The sequence below is a fragment of the Corvus cornix genome, chromosome 2 (assembly GCF_000738735.6).
Source record: "Corvus cornix cornix isolate S_Up_H32 chromosome 2, ASM73873v5, whole genome shotgun sequence".
NCBI lineage: Eukaryota > Metazoa > Chordata > Aves > Passeriformes > Corvidae > Corvus > Corvus cornix.
The window spans coordinates 39339810-39361128 of record NC_046333.1 but is presented as its reverse complement, the minus strand read 5'-3'; the positions used below and the strand labels follow the sequence as shown (position 1 = coordinate 39361128).

Sequence of the window (21319 nt, the reverse complement as noted above, 5' to 3'; positions counted from 1 at the left end):
GGAGCTGTGTGCACAATCAGGGGGCATATATCCCACCAGCAGAAAGACTATGGTTTATTTCAGTATTTTTCTGAATCTTGAAAACAGAAAAAGTGACATGGTAAGACATATTTGATTACAGTACACATATACCAACTAATAGGCCATCAAACTTGAACAGATTTGTACATAGAAAAACCTCGGAAAATTGTGAAGAGTTGCTTGAAAATGTTAAAGCAACAGAATTTCTCAGGAAAGCAGTAGTCAAGCAAACAAATACACAGTGAAAAGAACTAATTTTTTCCATAGGATTGGGGTTTGTTTGTTTGGGTGTTGTTGCTTTTAGTTTGATTTTGTTTGTTTGTGTTTTGATGTTTCTGTTTGCTTGTTTGTTTTTGTTTTCTTTCCCCAGATAACTGATTTTATTTGTTTTGCTGCTTAAAAAAAAAAAAAAGTTAGACTCAAAGCAGATTCAAACCATGAAGAATTTCAAACTGTATGGTTTCCTATATCTCAAAGTTAAAGGCATATTCACACTGTGACCAGATCAGTGCACACAGCACAATGAAACTTCTGCTATGACTGTAATATAAATAACTTTCATATTAAATCGGATGGATGTTAAAGACTAAAGAAAGAATATTGTTCTTAAATACAAGGCAGAAAAGTGAAAAATTACAGATTTGAGATAGTATTAAAATTAGATATTCTCAAGAGTTAAGCATTCTTGCAGATCTATTTTTGCTTCCATCAGTGTTGCAAAGGTCTCTTGGTCTACCTGGGTAATGAATCTATTACAGATTATACACCTATTCCACAACTTTCATGTATTTACATACATACTTTGAAGGAATCATTCTGACTACTGAGGCTGACTTCCTGAGTAAAGAAGACTACAGTTCTAAAAATAAGACTAAAGTTCCCAAATGAGTTACAGGATTACACAGCAAAAAAAATTTAAGCATTTTGGTTGAAAAAGTAGCTGATACTGAATGTTATCTGTCCTTTTAAAAATGAGACCATGCCGTTCATTTTCATTTGTCTTGCTTTCATTTCTAGCCTCAGAATTTCCCCACAGACATTCATGCACAAGCTGGCTGTATAAACATATGCCTCATGCCAAACCAAAAGTCTTTAGATTATTGTCTGCCTCTTAATACGCTTTAACTTGAAAATGCAGAAACAGCACTTGTGAATCAGTATGAGTATCATGAAAAGTTTAAAATGTATTATAAAAAATTCTTAAAATTGTAAGGGTGAAAGGTTTTGAATAAGCTGCATTTTTAAAATATTCAACTTTTAACTTTGGTATCTTGGATACTGCTATTTACATGATACAGATCGATTTCAGGAAAGAAAAATTCAGATGAAAAGAAAGAAAACAAAGAGGAAGAGAGAACTACTCTTCACTGACCAAACTGACTGGCAGTAGCCCTCTTAGTTATCTGAAAAGCTGTGTGATACCCTGGCAAACTTATAAGTCATTTATTGCTCTTATTCATTCCTTGATGAACCTGCTTCCTCTGTTCCTCTCTTGTCCTCTAAATACACACTGACCAAACAATTTTCTCTTAATTTGGAGGAAGAGGGTAATGAAAGTTTGAGAGTGCTGACTTTAGGGTACCACAGGGGAAAAACATTGTTTTCACCTTTCCCCATTGCTCTCTCAGGGCATAGCACTCCTGACTTCAAGGCAACATCAGCAGTATTCATCCACAAGTCTGGCAAAAACACTCATTAGTTATACTCAAGACAGTATTATTGAGCTCTTTCTCTAAGTTCTATGTACTAACTCCATATAAAATCACAGTTCTGATTATTGATCAAATAAAAAATTTCCACTTGAGCAGTCCTGACAGAAAGCCAGGAGATTTGCTGCACAGCAGCACAGTCCTTCCATACACATAGTCCATATACTGAGGTTTTCCTGACAGCTATGCCCCTGGAATGCCTTGGGATATGCCTGAAGTACTTCTCTACCCTCTCTCTGATCTTTATTGGCTCTCCACTCCAACAGGAGACACCAGCCTCACACTGATCCTCTTTGGCTTCCCACAGAGCATTCCCCACCTGCAAGGTGCCATGAACATGTCTTGGGATAATAGTTCACATTTGCAGAAAATGCTTCAGAGCAATCATGAGCCCTAAATTTATGATTTGCCCCTGACTACCTGAAGCCCAACTTTAGCCAAGTTTAATAACAAAAATTTCCCCCCCACACCCCGAATTATGAAATGAGTATTAAATTTAGACTTTTAGTTCAATAATGGAAACCCTGAACTCCCACTTACACCCCAATCCTGGTCGCTCAGTCAGTAAGATTCTAATCTTCGTATCTGTAATCTCTAATTTTTTATATATTTTGCTGTTAGTTTTGGGACACAAAAGCAAATATCTGAGGTGCTCCAGCACAGTATGGACAATTGTAAAAGTAGGAGTTACAGACATACTTATTTAGTGAAGCGCATCTCTTACAAGGAGTGCTTTTTAAACTGGAGACTACATCCACCACCAGCAATGCCAAAACCTGATGAACTGAAATAAAGAAAGAAAAGAAAGTGTACATTTACACAAAATTTATTTTGTGGAAATACAAAATGAAACATAGGCTTAATCATCCTCTTTGAATCATCTGAGACCCACCTCTTTAATTTAATAGACATTTACAATTGCACATAGAAAAGAAAAGGAATGAGGTGATTCTTCTTCCTGAGCTAACATAACATAAAGTTGTTAATGTCTAATTGTGAACTCTACCTTTGTGCTTTAGCAGATCTAAAGACAGAGCTTGACAAACTGGAGTATTTACCCAGACAAAAATAGCCACTCAGCTGTGCTTTAGTGCCATTTTCTGTCACACCAGCATGACAGCACTAAGTGTTTAGTTCAAATAAGTGGTTCCACGTCCTCTGATAATACAACATGGTTCCAGCATTCTGTTCACTACAATTTCAGCTCCATCAGGGGTAGCACAAGACAGCTCAGTATTCCCAGAGATTTTCAAACTGTGGTGCATGTGTTCTATTATGCACTCAACCTGTCTGGTCCATTTGGACTGGATTCACCAGGGAATACAATTAGCTGGCCATTTTATTTACACAACCCAGCCTGCCAATTTGTCTGGAGCTTCAGTTATTTTTTATTTTTCTCTTTCTTGCAGTTTTGAATTATTTCTGATGTGGCAACTATTTGTAGCACAGATTCTTCTTCCACTGGGTGTTAGTGCATAAGGCAATCAACTGTTGGGGGACTCACGTTGGGGCAATCAGGATCTTCAAATTAGAAGTAGTAGTTATTTCCTCAGCAAACTCAAGTACATTGTTCTTTTAAATGAGCCACTAAATAAGACTTCTTAATGTGCTGCCAAACAAATCACGGAGAATACGAAGGAACAGCAACAGACAATGGCACACAGACACAGAGCAATGAACTACTACTGCTCCCCATTGCACAACTAATTGGTGCTCCCAAAGCAGGGCACTTTTGCTGCCCTGAAGACCAGAATTTGACACAGGCTATTTAGTATTTTAGGAAAACAGGCAAATATTCCAAAAAATGAGACATGAAACGATCTTATCTAAAGGACACAGAACTTTGGTAATCTCAGCAAGCCTCACAGAACCACCATTGTCACTGTATTTGAGGTGTACTTTCCAAAGTTCAGTTAGCACACACTACGCAAATATTTAATGTCAAAAAATAAGACCAGACATAAAAAGATAAATATAAAAGTCACTCTCATTCAAATGCAGACATTTGAAATGGTAAATATATGAAAATACTGTGCAGTTATTCAGTTGAGGAGGTTCATATATTACCGATTTTAGAATGCCAAATTTTTTCTGCCAAAGTCTTCACTATTCTTTTCTTCCTCTGTCTCTGCCTCTCTCCTCCTGCATCAAAGAAAAATCTCTCAGGCTCCTACATTTTTATCTCAAGGCAACACAGTCTCAAAGTGGTTCATACAATTAAAATGAAAACGTAATAAAAAGAAAAATTGAACTACCTTTCACTAGATATGGATTTTTTTTCTCTGCTGTTTCTCAAAACAAATTGCCTGTCTTTCAATTTTCCTAATGACTTTAATTATTTTTTTTCCAAAAATATGGTACCTCTGGACAAGACCATAAAATATGTCTTAAAGCATCCTCTTGCCAAAAGATTTTTCCATAAGCTTTTCCAGCCAGCTTCATGCAACTTACTGGGTTTTTGTAACAGTTTATAATTAAAACTTGATACGAAACTTTTGGCAATGTATCTAGAAAGAATACAAATTATTAAAAAATAATAGGAATTATTTGAATAAAAATGAATATGAATAATATGAATAATTTGAATTAAAAAAAATATACTTTGCAAACACAAAATGACTGATGAGATTACATAACATCTCTCATAACTGTAAAGGTTTCCATTACTGTAAGTCTTTTTGTGAGCAATAATGAATCAAACTGAAACTATCACCAAAAAATGTTAAATGAGAAAACATTATCCATGCATTTATGGTGACAGCTACAAACTTGCTATAGTGCATGAAATGTTCACTCTGTTTACCACCACCACCAAGCGTGTTCCTATTTACATTAAGAGGCTTAAAAACAAAAACCAGAACCTTTACCAGAGTACTTAACTCGAGAGTCCCTTATTCCTCAGGCCACTCCACTGTCTCCTGGAATGTTTTCCCAAACCATCGCATCTTACTAGGTCCCCTCTCAGGGAAGTACAAAGTCCTAAAATCCCTTCTCTCTATTCTGTAACTTCATATTGCATATTTGTTTGGTGGACTGACATGGCAGTTAGAACAAATACTCCTGCTGGCTTTAGAATATCTATGAAGCTACAGAAGGAGAGGGGGACACGCTGTCAGGAAAAAGGAAGTGGTTGCCTGGTCACTCTGGCAGAGCACACTGAGGTGCTGACCTGTGAAGTAAAGGTCTTAAAAGCACTGACAACATGCCATAGTCAAGCAATGCACCGTCATCTATACCATGGCCTAGGCATGCTCAAGAGTTTTGGTTAACTGCCGGTAAATTTTACAGATTTAGGGAGACTAAAATTTGGATTTCATGGGGTATTTTTTACAAAACACACTAAACATATCATTGCTTTCATAAATTAAGACATGTCAGCAATAAACAGGAACACTTTCAAAATACATTTAACAGCGTACGAAAACATCTGAATGCTAGTTCATGGATCAGGACAGTAACTGTCTTTGCTCTCCCATCCAGCTGAGCAGAAGGCCTAATATATTGCCTTGCTGGAGTAGAATTGGTGGAAGAATTTGTGCTCCCACACCAAAAACCAGAGCCATTGGCCACTGTAATTACTGCTGGGATACAGGTTTCACATGATTTCTTCAACAAGACTGGTAGTAGTTATCTTAAGAGCTGTGTGGTATCCTGGTGAACTTGTAAGTCATTTAATGCTCTTCTTTGTTCCTTGCTGAATCTGCCTTCTCTGTTTCTCTCTTGTCTTCTACATACACAATATTAAGATTAGAGAACCCATATTCATAAAGCCATTTTTATTTCCTGCTGAAGAAGGACAATCCCTCAGCAAATATGGAACAGTTACATCAGAAAGATGACATTAAAAAAAGCCAGCTATTGTTAAAAGGTAACAGAGTACAAAATCCAACAATCTTAATAAGTGCTCAGAATGTTCAGATTTTCAGAAAACTCTGAAATAAAGATATCTGCCCTTAAGCACTTGCCTGAGTACAGCTGCACACATCAAGCACAGAAAGTGTGTGGGGACACTTTTCAAAGCCTGTGACTGTGAAGAGCAGACCACTGGGTACTGCTGGTCACAGGCAGGAGGGCTTAAGTCTGCTTAAGAGGGAATGAAAGAACGCAAAGACAGCTGCTAAAGGTAGGCAGTTTACCCTGCTGTTGGACTTTGTAAAGCAATGGTGCTGTCAGAGTTCCTTCCCAAGCAGTCCAGAAAGGTGCCTTAACACAAGGAAAGAATCAACCACATAAAGACGGCTTACAGAGTACCTGGATGGAAACTTGATCTCATTTCTACTGGAGAAAGTGAACTCTGGGCCAAGGTAAACTGGTAAGGAACAAGTATGTTCCTATAGTACAAAACCAGCCAATTCAAAGCCAAGCTCAGAAAGTCAAAAAGAATGTGTCCATTTCTATCTCCATACCTGAATGGAATTGTTGAAGTAGTTTCTCTTCTGCATGAACTTCATACTAGAAGTTCAACACACTTCACCTCATGTGCAAACTTCATTCAACCTTGACAGCTGAATGATCATTTCCTAGACTGCTTACAAGGATTCATTGTTAATATAAATTGTTAATAAATACAAGTATTAGGTTTACTTTTTGCTTTTACACAATTTACACAAATTTATGCTTAGAAGAAATAGTACATGCCTATCCCACCAAATCCATATGTACATTTGGAAACACTTGGGGTTGCTTAAGGTGTTCTTAGTTTTGCATCTGTTTTCAAGAACAGAAGGTTAATTTAAGAACTTATTTGAAAGACATCTGTCTGATCACGTGGTTTCTGCTGCAGTCTCCAGACAGGGAAAGTGAGGAGGGGAAATAAAAAACAACAGTTGTCATTATTAAACACACTCAATTTATTTTGTGGTTTGTATTTCTACGTTCTAGGTTTGAGCATGTTCAAGGGATCTGAATCTCCTCAGAATCTCTCCTCAAAGAGACGGCTCTTGGTCTGCACTTCTGGATGTTGCAAAATATTCAGTGCTGCTTGAAAGGGAAAAGATAGTTTTCCCAGCCAAAAGAGCATTCAGTTTTCTATGCTTCAAGGTAATAATAAAATAAACATTTTAACATTTTAATATGAAAAATACAAGAACTTTCCTTTCAAACATGGGTCAAAATTACTTTTAACATTTACAATAAGAGCTGGAGAGAAAATTATAAATTTCTAGCTAAACATGTAGCAATATTCTTTAAAGTTTTCTGTATTTCAGACAGATTATACAAATCTTAAACACCGTTTAATTCCTACACACCTTAATAGTTTTACGTATTTTTCATGGACACTTTTGTCATCATTCATCATCAATTACTCAATTACATCATAACTCACTGTAGTGGTTTGGTTCAAAATATCCATTACTTATTTTCTTCTGTGAGATAAGAATTAGGAGAAAGCAAAGCAGGCACAAAACTTAAAAGAATATAAAGAAGTTTATTAACAGAACTAAAAGAAAGAAAAAAGTAAGAGTCAGAATTAACCTTCAGAACACTTCTCTTCCCACCTTTCTCCCTTCTCCCACTGACAACGTAAAAAGACAACCCTTGAGATTTTCAATGAGTTTACCACCTCTATAATAATCTCTTTTTAAATTCACTTAGGGAGAGGAGTCTCTCTTGCTCATGCTATGGAGACATCTCCACAAGAAACAGTTCTCTCATGGCTTCAATATCACAGTGAGACAGCCACCCGGGTTGGTTCTCTGCTCACATGTGAAAGTCCCTTCCCTCGACTTACAGCTTTCCCCACAACTGCTTTTGAGGCTCCAATCTTGAGCTACTGGGGTACCATTTTAAGGATGAGCTGTTCAGAAGCAAAGGTTCTCTTCACCTATCTCTGGGAGCATCTTCATCTCTAGGAACAGAGGTCTTCTTCCCTGGGAGCAAGGGTCTTCATCACTTTCATCTCTCCCTGTTCAAGCCTCTCATCTGATCACAGCTACTTCAACATTTGCTTATTTCAGCCCAGGTACTTTTGCTCATGATTGTGGTTTGAATGCTCCAGCCCCCATGCTTCATGAAATTACAGCGAGTACTCTGATGTATCATAGTCCATCACCCTAGCCTTACAAAGGAATTTCAGCTTCTAGGTTTGAAGCATCTCCTCTTTCTCCTTCCTCAGGGTTTCACCTCTTCCTTCTTCACTGACTTTGGTGTCTTTATGATGTTTTCTTCACATGCCTTCACCTTTCCTTTTCTTTTGACTTGGGAGAGTACTAATGTCTGCAGGCTTCATCTGTTCTGGAGGAATCTTACAGCACTAAAAGGGTTAATCTCACCCGGGCATTGCAGCTGGAATTCGCTTATCACTTTTGGTCACATGATCTTTGCCAGGCAGCGGCACCAGACGAATTTCAGCCGCACTAGGCGAGGGCCGGCCCGGCGGAGCCGCGGGGCTGCCCGCACGGAGCAGGGCCGCGGGTGGAACAGGGCCGCACGGCTCCGGGGTGGCTGTCTCCCGGCTGTCTCCCGGCTGTCTCCCGGCTGTCTCCCGGCCCGCACTGAGGGGGCTGTGCTGGGTGTCCAGCGAGCAGAAGCGGCTGAGTTACATTAAAAAGTTGCCAATATTCAAACGAGCCAATTGATTGGTTCTGTCAGGTCATAGAGAAAGCTTTAAGCACCTCTTCGCAAAGAATCACTTCCATGGCTGAGGGGGCCCCTCCCTAACTAAAAACCCAAACTATGCTAAACCATGACACTCACTGTCTCTGAATCTCAATTTTTTTTTTCTGCAAGATGGATAACACCAATATTAACATTCCAGGAATGAGACTAGTTCTTATGAAATAGTAAGAGAATAAAAAGAAGTCCTTTGTTAAGTTTTTCCCAGAAATACAAAAGAAAAAAAGTCACCAGCACACAAAGCAATTATACAAATCACCTTTCTAAAAGTATTTGAACAATCTGGAGATTTGTTAGTTGAAAACAAGAGAGTATTTCTGGTCCTCTGGTAATTTTAATGGTAAAATGACCTAGGTGTGCCCCTGTAAAACCAAAATACTGAATTCTTCATCACCAATGCCAACACAAGAAGAGATCTAAAACTTGACATTGACACATACAATATCTGGTAGTCCAGAAATCAATAAGAGCAGTGACCTGCTTTCAAATGAAAAGCAGGAACAATCTCTCCCAAAGGCCCTAATGTCTATATGTCCTTCCAGCTAGCCACCAATATAAAAGAAAAATGTAGAAGCCTCAAACATGACAACGAAATGGACGGAAGTGAAAAAACCACTTGTTTTAAACAAGTATGATTCATACTTATATACATTACTAGTTGGGATTTTTCATACTGCGGAAGTCAGAAGCGGTCTGGAATAAATGACAGAGGAGAGAGAAACTGAATGAAAAGGTGTTAAGAAGAGGTTATGGCAAAACCACCTAGCCAAAACAGTACAGTACTTACAGAATTACAGTAGTCTTCTGACTAGAAGAGTGTGAAAAGCTAGGAGGGTATTTCTGATGTACATCTAACACAGTAAAAGCTGAAGTGAGACCTCAAAGCTCTTTTTCTTTTCTGAAACAGGATATGAATTTAAGTATGCAGAAAAAGAATTGGTGTCTGCATGTCTTCTTCTTTTGAGGGTCTTGCAGATCCTTCCTAGAAAAATGGCTCCTTTATGGTAGCAAAGCCTCTAACTCCAAAGAGTTTTAAGAATGCTAGTGCTTGCTGCCCACTCTTCACTGCAGACTCCAGCTCCTCCCCGAGTCAGAATGAATGCACCTCTTTAAAAAAACTATTCTGACAATATGCTCATCCTTTCCCAGGGTTTATTGCCAATTTCGAAAAGCCTAATTGCTGTTGTGAACTGCGAGGATATCCAAACTGAGCAGAACGAAAAATTACCTTTTCCCCTCCTCTATTCTCTTCCTATTTCAACTGCAGATTTTCTCCCTTGTGAATGCAAGTATCTATTGTGGAGGATTTTTCCTTTACAACAAAACCAAAAGTATCTCTTGGTTTCCAACATGATTGTTACAGATCAACACCAATTCTGACTTCGTATTTGACATTAGCATTGCTCTTTAAAACAAATTTGGTAGTTTCTCAGCAGTAGCATCACATTTCTTTAATGCTTATTGACAGGCAGGTCAGTAGCCAGTGACTTTTTTTTAATGACTGTATTCTTTTGTTCTCTTTGCAGTACCCGCAAGGACTTGAATGACAGAAAGTTCATTTTTCTCCGAATGAACATCTGATTAGAGTAGCCCATGCTTTACCCCCCTTTGGGAGACATGCTGTCAGCCAGCAAAGCCATGGTGGTCATGGTAGCTGTCACTGCATATCCAACAGCTGCTCCGTTACACATTCCCTAACCTGGCAAGAACCGCGCTGCGGAGATTCTGCCGCTTTTCCCCACCCTGGCTCTGTGCTGCCCTGGCCCCATCCCTCCAGCAGGCAGGCTGGCCAGCAGCTCTGCCTGCAGCTGCTTCCCACCCTCCTAGTGCTGGTTCACCACAGCAGGAGCTCTCCTGAAGGGGCCTTCTATAGCCTCGGTCCTGGAGAATGAGTGTCACCCCATCAGGGAACCAGAGCTCCTTGCCTGGAAGCCTGCAGCGCCCTAACCTGGTTGGTACCCACAATTTGCAGATAGTGGCATACTGCGGGGTCTTTGCTGCACCAATGGAAGGAAATTATGAGGGAAAATGATGCTGAAACGGAAATTTTGAATTATTTACGTTCTCGGCAGAACATGGCTTGATAAATAGAAAGTCAATCAAATGGACTCTGTATGTTGCCCCAATATCAAAAGAATTATGTCAGTGCAGTTGCCATGCTCTAGCTGAGTGTCAGCTCAGATGGAACATGGGCTAGGTAAGACAGAATTCAATGCAAATTGCAGTCAATAGATGGATGTTGTAACCATCATCTGCAGACTCATTTTAGTTTAATGCTAAAGAGTTCAAAATTATATTTTAATTACACAAAATGAGGTACTGTAATATCTTCTTTGGAACAATCCTTTATATTTTGATCTTTGTTGAAGTTGTGATTAGAACATGAAGAGAGTTTAAACTGCCACCACAACTTGTTACACCTTCCTAGAGGGACTTTGTTTGTATTAATGCTGGATGTCCTAGTTAGGATTATATTCTTCATCCTCGTGTATGAGTAGCTCTGTCCTCCACAATGAAATCCAGAACTGAAATCAATGTGAGACATTCTTAAACATCATATTGTTCTAGAAGCCTTAAGGTATAGTAAACTGCTTTGATCTTTCTTTAATTAACATATATTCCTGCTTGTGTAAACCATACAGAGCTTAAAAAAATTAAATTCAAAATTTTCCCTAATTTTCTGGCTAACAAAATTTTGAGTCAAAACAAGATGAGAAGTGAATTTAAATGGTACTTACGTACTTTCAGTTACAGTATCAATATCCACCATCATTTTTGTTAAAGTGCAAATCTATTTAAATACTTGTAAAAGGTAGCATCGATGCATACACAGTATTTTTAATGACATTCCAGGTTCTGGATTCCTTTTTACACCAAATTACTGTGCGACTGGCTAAGCAGTGAATATGAAGTGACTGTAAAAGCTGCATCTGCAGAAACTGCAGTTCAGCCACACACCTGATTAATATTGTACATCTGTCAATGGTGGTACAGGATCAGATGTCACTCACCAACCAAACCTTCTTATACAAAAAAAGTAAACTGAAACTTTCAAGAACAACAAAGGATGGCAAGAAAGGCAATTAATATGACAAATCTGGAGACGAATTGTGATGAAAACTAAATTATATTATGGATATATTATACTGGATGACAGTATAACCATGGCATACCACTGGGTTTGAAATTGGAACCCTAGCAAGAATAGCATTTTCCAGAGATGGTAGATAAAGTTTTCTACATACTGCTTCTTCTCCTTCTAAAATTGACCAGAAGTTATCCTTATGCATTGTGAAAGGCCAAGCTGTCATATTGTAATAGAGAACAAAAGAATAACAAATGGTTTTGTATGCATGATATATCAATGGAAGAAAAGATGCAACATCAAGATACTGTATTCACAGTATATATTTCTCGAATGAAAAATCAAGAAGCATAACAAGAAGGTGGAAGAAGCACTTGTTAAGAACCCAATAAAAACATACTAAAAAAAAATTGTAAGTCTCTAAAGGTGCTATGATTTCTCCATCTAACTTGGCTGCCTCCATTTTGGTAGGAGAGGAAATCCCTGAGGAAATCAATACCAAGCTATGCAAATTTCCACATCTTAAAACTTTCTTCTTTAAGTAGCAAGAAAGGACCCTCAGAACAAACAGAACTTTTATTTCTGTAGATGCCAGTACAGCATACAGATAGCCAAGTGAAAAAGAGTTATTCTGACACTCCAAATGCAATGTTTCTTTAGAGCTCAGGGGTTAAAATCTTGCTGTTACTCCTAATCTGTTGCTCCACATCAGAAAATCATGAAATTCAAACTTCAACTTCCCTTTCTACCGCTTATCTCAGCATGGGAATTGATTCATCACACACTGCAATCAACTTTTTGGTACTTAACTGAATACAAATTGCAATACTGAAGGAGACTTATATGTTTGTGTCATAGAATGCAGTGCTCATGAAAAAAAGTTGGTTTATCCACTGCAGGGATTCAGTTGCATTTCCAAATACCTATTCAAAATATAGCACAGAAAGATCAAGAGGCTGGGTGTTTTAATTGTTTTCTCTACCTTTCTATTTCTCTATGTTAATTTATGTAACTGCTAATTTTTAAAAGGATCATTTGCCATTTGTTTCAATCCTTTGACTTACCAGAAATACCAAATTTGCTCTCCCATAATTTTGTTGTAGAAGTTCTGGGAAACCTCAGAGATGTTATGAACCTTACTGAAAGTTTAGAGCACTGAATATTCTTTTCTCTAAAATGTGAATTAGTCACTGAAATTAAATAAAAGGTGTTACAAAAAGCGGGGCAAAAAAGAAAAATTCCAAGAAAGAATGAACTTGAAATTACCTGACCAAAAATCCCTGCTTTTCTGAGTTGATTAACACTTAGTCCCAGTTATGTAAAAACATGACAGAAAGCTAAACATTAAAGTGACACTTTCTTTTGGCACATCCCCATTCAATCACGTCTGATGCTATGCTCCTTTCTAATTCTGTAGGATAAGTCAGAAAGAGAATTAAATATCTGTATATATGAAACCTCTACTACATTTCACATATATTACCAATGTATAATGATAACAGATATGCAGTAGATGTCTTCAAAATAAATATGACATTTGTAATGTCTTCTTGCTCTCTTTGCCCTTATTTAATTCTGTTTGTTAGGTCATTTCAATTGTTTATATGGCAAGATTTTTGGAACAGATATGCAAACAATTCCTGAACAAACAAACTCAAATCCCTGATACTGATGTTAGTAACACACAATGATCAGACTATGCTGAATAAATAGTAAATAATGAAAATAGTAAAATCCATAATCCAAAATTGCATCTTAAAAGATTAGAAATATAGGATACACCTTAGCTACTTATTTAATTGGAGAGCAAAGACAGAACTATGAAATCCTGAATTGTAGTATCTGAATTCAACTCCCAGTTTCAGTTTGCCCTAAATTAGTTACCATTGTCACTGAAGTTTGAGAACTGTTTAGCTCTTCCTAGATCTTAAAATATTTGTTTAACTCATTTTGCCAAGGGTTTCCATTGGGTATCCACTTCTGTATCAAGCTTCAATTACATTACATATCCTCATATAATTTTCAGTTGTGAGCAAAGGTTGAACATTGGTTGTAAAGCAAAGGCAATGGTCAATCAAATGCTTTGCAGCAAAGAATTTGAATGTAGAAGTTGTCAGGCTCTTATGGCCTCCTAAACGCAACTGGAATCAATGGGATAAATCCGTCGAGTTTTCACCTGGGTTCTATGTATTACAACGGGTCACATTAATCAGTCCAAAACATATCTCATGATTCTTAGACAACACTATGGTTTGACACATCAGCTGTGACCAACCCTTGCTGCAATCCCACCAACCAGCCATCAGAACTGGAGTCGCATAAAGCCTGTATTACTTAGGCACGCAAATATCCCAGTGAGGTGGGTAATTAGGAACGCACCAGAATCAGATTGCAGGGAAATACATGTTGAGAGCTGAGTTTTCACAACAGATCTCCCCTGCATTCAGCACTCACTTAATGCTGAAATGAATGTCAGTAGATATAAGTACAGCAGCTATAAAACCACACCCAGCAACATAAAAAAGAGATGAGAAAGTGAGATGAGGGTAGAAGTAACATTTGTTTGCAGCTACAATGAGAATTTATTTCTCAGCTCAAAAATATGGGACATGATAATTTCACTGCCTTCACCAATAAGTCTCCTGTACTCACAAACAGGCAAATGCTTAACTGCACAACATAGATAAGATACTAGGAACTAAGAAGTTGATTTTCAAAGCAATGGATGAACACAAAGAAGTTGATGTTCCCAGGATGTAAGACGTTTTTCCCCTTACTGAATTTCAGGTTATAGAGTTTTATGACTGCCAATTCCTTCCTCTTGACAACATCCATATCTCAGTAACTAAAACCACGGAATCAGTGCTGGTCAGTTGAGGTTCCTTAGCAGAGTAGTGTTAAACTTAAAGTCACATTTAATTTTCCAGACTGGTGAATATAGAGAAGCTAAGTGTTCAGTGTTATTATTGTTGCATCACTCTTATGCACCTAAAAACTAAAGGGAAGGGAAAAGATTTTACAAAAAACCCCATGTTTTGACCATATCTGTCATGGTAGAAAAGCATTTTCCTCTACTCACGTTCTGTTTATCAGACTTCAGGTGACAAATTTGAACTAGAAACAAGTGCAGTACAGATATTTAATAGTAAATTTTAAGGAAAAATTCCCATATCTCAGATTGTATTTTTTATTTCATGGAGAAAAAGACAACCAACCAAAGACTTCTCAACAATGTAAACTAAGTAGGTATGCAAATATAACATCATAGATAATTATGTAACACTATCCTACTGCAAATCTGGTTGGATAGGTGTGAGGATTTACTGTAAGTTAAATACTGAGAGCTTGGTGCATGTAAAAAGAAGGCATCTGCTGACAGAAAAAATTTTTTAGGTAGCTTCAGGTTCACATTCAGCAATGACAGTCTTTTTCATTTCTGCATCCTTCTCTACATACATTAATAAGTAGCTTTTGTTTTATCACGTTTTTTTTTCTGCCCTGATGACTCAGATCTTAAAATTTCCAATGATAAAAATCCAAGTATGGCTTGTATTTAGGCTTAATTTCCTGAATTATGAGCAGTGTTATGATCTCAAGTAATCTGAATGGACTATAAATTGAGGAGCTTCATCTTCAGATCTCTACTCTACAAGTAGCATTCCTCCACAGTGCCAGGCAAACTGCCTAAGCTCTTTGTGATGGTTTTTTTCCTAAGGTTCTTTGTGGTTTAGAGATGAAAGAAGCAACTACTGCAGTTGAACTTCAAGGCAGAATGGTGATCCTACACTACAGGGTGATGTGTCCTATGAGAAGCAAACATTTCCAGAACTAAAGAAACAGACAGTGATTCTTAAGAGGCTCAACCAGCAGTTAAGAGGATTTGTGTCTCTAAGCAGGGATTTACTAAACAAAATGAGTAGGTACAAACAAGACTAGCACTCAAACAGAACTGACTATGTAGCGCATTTCAGTTACTAGAGGCTTACTCTTTCTTCTTCTGTACTTGCAATACAACTCCTGACACCAAGGGTGGAGCTGTAACCTCTGTCTGCATTAAAGAATGAATTGGAAAGTAGGTTAGAATTTCAGAGCTTGCCTCCATAGAGATGTTCTCTGCTGTGGCACAAAAAATCCCAAACAAATTAAAACCAGACCAAGGAGTGATTAGGAAATACCCAGGCTAGTACTGATGGAAAGACAGCAAGAGGGCTCTCATGCCAGCTCACATACCTAGAGGACTGCACCACACAGTGGTTACTGTGGCCTAGAAGCCACATTGAACACTGAATCATTTCTTTTTTAACATTTATCATCAAGGACTAGCCCTTCTCTGTGTGGCACGTAAAAAAAAATGGGAAAGGGTAAAACAAAAGTGGCTAGTAACTTTTCAAAGAACATTATGAACAGAAATAAAACTTGTGACTGGATGCAGAGCTGCAAGGAGGGAAAATGAAAATCCAAAGCTTCTGTAATGACTGAAATAAGTTTCTAAATAAAACCTTCAATACAAGTGAGAGTCACTCTCTAGTTGTAGTTGCAGGGAGTGTATCCAGACAGAAAACCATTCTGACCACAGCCTGAAAAGTAATTGTTCTGGTAAGCAAGGTAAATCAAACAATGAAAGTTTACAGTCTGCTTTGTTTTGGTGGTGAACATTCCCTTCCTTTTACACTACTGAACTACTAATATCCGAAAATCTTAATGACAGTCAAGTGATCTACATCTGCTATAGAGTTTATAACTTTGGGATACATCTGACTCTGCTGATATAAAAGAGGAATTTTTAAGGAGACTAAAGCCAGTGAAAGAGTGTGCTCTTGTGTGCAGACTTCAGAAAAGGAACGGAACAGTTTTTCACTTTGCCAATCAGATCTATTAGTGACTGGCAAACAGAATTATTATTTGACACAATTTTTCTACTTAAGCAGATGGTCAGCTCCCTACATACTACCTCAGTGACATCTTGATAGAAAGACAGCAAGTTTTGGTAGTCACCCTGATCTGATGGTCCCAACTCCCCTGAAACATGAGTGGAAAGGCCAAGCCCATGAAGGGAAAGGTTTCATTCTTGGTGAAGTGGTAAGAAACAGTCCACAGAACTCGAGATAGGCACTGCTACTAGAGAGCTTTCCACCCAGCAACATGCCAGTTGTGGTTCTTGCAGAGCAAGAGAGAGGCCAAGGCAATGCAGTGCCAGTGCCTGCACTGTGAAAATACTGCAGAAGTCTCATGTCACTTTATGTGAACCTTGACAGGCTGCAGGCTCAGAGGTCTGCAACATACTAGCATCCACTAATATCCAGAACAGGCAGAATTAGAGGCTCACAAGACAGGACAGAAATAGTTCAACATGCCTAATGCTTCTTCCTGCAATAACAGATTCTGCTGTAAAGACCTCCTATCCTTAAAAAGACATATGGATGGGTTTAATTCTGCAGAGGAATAAATATAAAATGCTGCAACTTGTATAACAGAAAGACACTACAAACTCCTCTTTCACATTTTTCCGTCATCTGGAAGTCATGTCTCAAGTCAGTGAAAATCTCAGATGGCAATTGCAAATAAGGCCCTCAACAACTTTCCAGTAACTTCAGTAAGAGTACATTCCCTCCAGAAGAGAAGCAAACATTTCTTTGATTCTGAATATTCTCATTTAAAGTTCCTCCACATCTCACACCTATGAATGGATGTATTTCACTTGGGTAAGCTTAGCAAAGAATCACAACCCTTTACTGGAAATTATATTTCATGAAACAAGATCAAAAATGTCAACAGCGAACAAGCATGTCAAAGAGGTGCCATTTGAAAATAAGCCTTTGAACTCATTTGACCAAGACTATTGTTTAAAAAAAAAATCACACTTGTGTGCAGGCAGATAGGCTCTTTTTATCTAGTAAGAACAAGGTGTGGAGACTCATGGGATAGGTAATTAATCTCTATTGCTATCTATAGTTTCTTTGTTAACACTGTCTTGGTTGAAGTGTGAAAATATGTTCACACTTTGGAAAATGGGAGATTAGCTAATCAAATGACAATATGAATCTTAGAAACACAGAAATTACTGTAACCCAACACTACTTTTGACTATGTAGGTTTTTTAAATTTTATGAGAAAAACATTATCTCAAACATCCTTCAAGACTATAAGGGAAATTCCCATATCTTCCCCACTGCAACAATCAGTGCAGATATCATGACCACCATCATCAGTCTATTTCCCCTAATGCACCCAGTATTTTACCCTCAGAGAATTAATTGCAGGGAATATTTTCTTTGTATAGACAAGTTCCAAGAGACTGTGACAGAGAGATGACACAAACAATACTGAATAACCAGAGGCACTAAGCAGTAGCCACTGTTTTGTTAGGGCCCTGTTAAGCAGCAGTTGTGTGTATTAAGTAGTACTGGTCCCGCATCAATGCCCCAGGAGATGTCCCAATTAAGCAAGTTTACTGGATAAGTGTGTCAGTCGAACGAAGCATATGGTACGAACTTGCACCAAAGTGCTACAACGGCAAAAGCCCCACACATTTCAGCACAACTTCGCAGGGCTGCCCAAGTTGTGCAAGGTTCATATTAAAAAAGATTTGACTGAACACAAATTGCATACTCCAGATACCATTTCAAAACTCTCTCCTGGGATAAGATACAAGTTAGACCTCATGTTTAAGGAAGACCCACTTTGCACTCATTTTTCTTTTTCTTTTTCTTTTTCTTTTTCTTTTTAATGAAACCATCCCTTTATACCCTTGGATGCTCCTACATGATGGAGTTCATTTTCACAGGCACTTCCACATTAATGAAGTAAATATATCTTTCCTCTAGATAGGTCGATGATCTTATTAACATCAAGACTGCATATAAAAGCATGAAGAACACATATTTACAAAGTGTTTTGCTTTTTTATCTGTGCTACTAAAATTCTTGATACGACACTTAACACTTCACGTCTCTCACACAGTAACTTCCGTCTTTTCTGGTGATGAAAACTGTTCTGCTTCTATTCATTCAAGCTGCTGTGAGAAAATAATTTTCCTGTGTCATTGAGTAGCCATAGTGCCAGTTCCTGGGATCACTGCACTGACTCCCAAGTCAGACATAAGCTATTTATCTTAATTTAAAGCCCTTTGTGAACAGTTTCTACCTTACTGTCTTATGCCATTCCTACTCTGCATAATGTCAGCTCATTTGCTTATCTGTCAAGATAACACTTTCTCTGATACTTTCTCATTTCTGATAATTTCTACTAGTCTCAAATAGCATGACTGTTATGACTCACAGCTGCATATGCCCTCCCTCAAAAATTATTTCTGACCCTCACATCTCCAGAACAAAGTTGTTCTATGAACTTTCTTCCTTTGTATTTGTTCTTATTTCTTCAAGATGTATCTTACTCCCTTGCAGTTCTCAGCATTCCTCATTCTCAGCATTCAGTCAGTCTGTCAGACTTGGAAATAAAACTCCCAGAAAAGTCCTGTTTCTGTTTTCCAGGCCTGCTACTGGAAGAAGCAGCAGCAGGCAACTTCTCCAAGCTACGAAGCTATTGGACATTCATTTTTGCATGTACTATTACCATGAAAGAAGCAGCAAAGTTCTGGCCTGAAACTGATCAAATTAACACACAGAGCTAACACTTAAGTTCGAAGAAATTCATCAGTAAAAAAAATATTTAGGGTTCTAATTTTGCAGGGCATATATAAACACCAGTAGCCAAAAGTTTAAGAGCAGCAAAAATTACTAACTTAAATAACGTCCCTTTTTCTAAACTCAACTTACTGTTGAAAGTGTACATTCCCCGTTTTTGGCTCTTATGCTGAAAGCTCCTCTTTGTATCGTGTGTTTTCTTGTATTTTCTCTTTGCAGATTATATAAGAACTCTTCGCAGTTTGGCCGGTATCTTTTTTTTTTAACACTCTCTTATATTCATTGCAGAAGTGGCATAGCCAAAATCCCTTAATAAAATAAATACAAGTAAATTGACATGTTGCATTTGCACAGCTCTGTTCAATTAAAATTCTCAAAATTATTTATAAACATTAACTGAAATGGTATAAAGTTACAGAAAACAATTGTAATAGTCACATTTTATTCTAAGCAATGAGATCAAACTCATGGTTAAAAAAAGAAAAGCATAAGGCACTTAATGGTATAAAGCAGAGATGCTTTAGATCAGTAAGGCCAAAAGCATTCGTGTGGAAGATTTTGCCTACATCACGCTCTACTAATTTCTGTGAATGTATCAACACGAAGAACTTGGCTCTTAGTGTGGCCTCAAGTTGAAACAATGTATTTCCAAATAAAGAGACTAAATTTTCATAAGAGGAAAATAATGTCAATCTGGGGGAAAACTGCACTTGAAACTTTGATGGAAATTCATTTTAATAACAAATAGTATGGTGTTGTCAAAAGTCCTCCTACTGAATTTTCTAGACTGCTTGTTATATTCCAGAGGCATACAAGGTTTACCTGGTGTTTAGGGAAGGCTCCAGGACTTCTCACTTCCCTGAGAATGTAAATGTGTAAAACTTACCTTTCCACTGAACAGAAAGTAACAATGCCAGATACACAGAGGAAATGCTACATTTAAAAGAATTTTTGCAGCCTCCTGTGAGAGCCTACTGAGTAAAATGATTGATTTTTCTATCATCTGTCAGTCTAAAATGTTAAAGATAGGAAAAGAGGGTGGGCTTTCTGAAAATTCTGGGTTGTATTCATTAAAACAAGTCCTGAGTTTCAGATATATCTCCTTGCTTTTCATTTCTCTTGATTTCTAGGGAATCATGTTCTTGGGTTTTCAAATGTATGACAATTTCTGGCAATTTATCATTTCTTAAATGTTTTTTTTTTATGTCCCGAAGTGGTCATTCTTGCCTCATGCAATGAATAACTAAAGGTTGGTCAGTTAAATATTCTGCAGACTCCTAAATAGGAGTTGCAGGTGGGACACTGGATTTCCTGATTCCTCTGTCACAGCTTTCACAGGTATGTGATCCCAGTGACACTGAGGCATGAGAGAGGATCTCTTGCCCACTGACTGGGAAGCCCTTTTTATGATCAGAAACCAACTCATCAATAAAAACAGCCACCAATTAAATTCTCAGTTGCCACTTCAAGTCCTTGCTGTGGAAGCCTTGGGCATCCCAAGGGCTGGTGCCTCCAGGCTGCAACACCAGTCCCTGTCAGAGGCTACACACACACACACAAAAACTTCCCTGAGGTTCCCTAGGAACCTGGTGCTCTCTGTGCCCAGCCCTGTCAGGACCCCAGTTCTGGGCTCCTCAGTACAAGAGAGACATGGAGCTCCTGGAGTGGATCCAGCAGAGGGCAATGAGGATGACTGGGGGACCGGAGCATCTCTCTTACGAGGAAAGGCTGAGGGAGCTGGGCCTTTTCGGTCTCGAGAAGAGACAACTAACAGGGGACCTTATCAATGCATATAAATATCTAACGCGGGAGTGCCAAGAGGATAGAGCCAGGCTCTGCTCGGTGGTGCCAAAGAATAGGACAAGAGGAAACGAGCAGAATCTGATGCACACGAAGTTCCACCTGAACATGAGGAAGAACTCCTTTACTGTGCGGGTGATCACCGCTCAGAGAGGGTGTTGAGTGTCCCTCACTTGAGATACTCAAGAACGATCTGGACACAATCCTGTAGGGATGACCCTGTTTGCCCAGGTAGGTTGAACCAGATGGCCCACTGTGGTCCCTTTTCAACCTGACCCATTCTGTGATTTTGTGACTCCTCGGTGACTCCCAGAGTATGAGGCCACCCACAACCCCTCAGCCCTGCTCACCGCGGTGGTGGCTCAGCGCCAAAGCCTCAGCGCCAAAGCCTCGGGGCCGCCCTCGCGCACACATCCCCGCACCCACAGCGCCCTTCACCCTCAGCG

At 38.5% G+C, this 21319-nt stretch overlaps 1 long non-coding RNA gene across 1 annotated transcript; it reads right to left on the bottom strand.

Moving 5' to 3' along the window:
• Positions 1-2498: 2498 nt before the first annotated feature.
• Positions 2499-21309, bottom strand: LOC109144464. Its single transcript, XR_002045262.3, has 3 exons — positions 21224-21309; positions 19206-19381; positions 2499-3872 (listed from the first exon to the last, which is right to left on the bottom strand). It is a non-coding gene; the product is annotated as an uncharacterized LOC109144464 (long non-coding RNA).
• Between the last annotated feature and the right edge of the window lie 10 nt (positions 21310-21319).